Source organism: Oncorhynchus tshawytscha, unplaced genomic scaffold (assembly GCF_018296145.1).
Source record: "Oncorhynchus tshawytscha isolate Ot180627B unplaced genomic scaffold, Otsh_v2.0 Un_contig_17792_pilon_pilon, whole genome shotgun sequence".
NCBI classification, from domain to species: domain Eukaryota; kingdom Metazoa; phylum Chordata; class Actinopteri; order Salmoniformes; family Salmonidae; genus Oncorhynchus; species Oncorhynchus tshawytscha.
The window spans coordinates 1-1,405 of NW_024603345.1; the positions used below are offsets into that span (position 1 = coordinate 1).

Genomic DNA, 1,405 nt, shown 5'->3' on the forward strand with positions numbered 1-1,405 from the left:
GAGCAACATCAGATAAATTAAGATTTTTAAAAAGAGAATCAAAAAAGATGAAGGACGCAAGAGCAACATGAGATACATAAAGATTTTAAGAAGAAAATGAAAAAGAAGACTAAAATACAAGGAAGTGCAGACGCTCTAGGTAACTGACGAGAAAGTGTGAATATTTTGCCACAGCTGGGTAGTGTGGCCGAGCGGTCTAAGGCGCTGGATTAAGGCTCCAGTCTCTAAGGAGGCGTGGGTTCAAATCCCACCACTGCCATCTTTATTGAGTTTGTTTGCGCAAGCTATCACATCACGTGTTCTGCTTTATTTCAGGGTTTTTACTTTCATGTCGCCCATGCAAGGGAGAAAAGAAGCAATGTTGTGTGTCACGGATGGGGTTCCAACTCAATAGTGTAGTCCATCGCCTTAACCAAGCAGCCACCAAGTCCTGTGCCCCCGCGGTGGCAGTTGCACCTCCTACTGGTGGTTGTTCACGTCAAATCCTTGATTGGAAAAAAAGGAAAGTTGTGATGGTCTGTGTGCGACCAAGCAGTCCATTTTAACAGTGGGTACTGTGGCCGAGCTGTCCAGAGAACTGGATTTAAGGACCCAGTCTTTCGGAGGTGTCGGTTCAAAGTCCACCGCTGCAAGTTTTTCTCAACAGAAAACTGTAATGTAATTTCAAACAAGGCCACCAAGGACACCGGACAAATAAAGGGAATCCAGCCTTTACCCTAATTCCCACGTCTGTTATTGCAATTATCTGCCGTGTTTTTCTAATTCAATCTGCTTCAGACATAAAAGCAGAAACTAATTCTAAGTTTATACGATGGAAGAAAGAGCAACATCAGATAAATTAAGATTTTTAAAAAGAGAATCAAAAAAAGATGAAGGACGCAAGAGCAACATGAGATACATAAAGATTTTAACGAAGAAAATGAAAAAGAAGACTAAAATACAAGGAAGTGCAGACGCTCTAGGTAACTGACGAGAAAGTGTGAATATTTTGCCACAGCTGGGTAGTGTGGCCGAGCGGTCTAAGGCGCTGGATTAAGGCTCCAGTCTCTAAGGAGGCGTGGGTTCAAATCCCACCACTGCCATCTTTATTGAGTTTGTTTGCGCAAGCTATCACGTGTTCTGCTTTATTTCAGGGTTTTTACTTTCATGTCGCCCATGCAAGGGAGAAAAGAAGCAATGTTGTGTGTCACGGATGGGGTTCCAACTCAATAGTGTAGTCCATCGCCTTAACCAAGCAGCCACCAAGTCCTGTGCCCCCGCGGTGGCAGTTGCACCTCCTACTGGTGGTTGTTCACGTCAAATCCTTGATAGGAAAAAAGGAAAGTTGTGATGGTCTGTGCGACGACCAAGCAGTCCATTTTAACAGTGGGTACTGTGGCCGAGCTATCCAGAGAACTGGATTTAA

At 44.0% G+C, this 1,405-nt stretch overlaps 2 non-coding genes across 2 annotated transcripts; both read left to right on the forward strand.

The window, feature by feature from the left end:
- The first annotated feature begins 177 nt into the window (after window positions 1-177).
- On the forward strand, window positions 178-259 carry trnal-aag. The gene has a single exon. It is a non-coding gene; the product is annotated as a tRNA-Leu (tRNA).
- Window positions 260-1,000: 741 nt separating this feature from the next.
- On the forward strand, window positions 1,001-1,082 carry trnal-aag. The gene has a single exon. It is a non-coding gene; the product is annotated as a tRNA-Leu (tRNA).
- The last annotated feature ends 323 nt before the right edge of the window (window positions 1,083-1,405 follow it).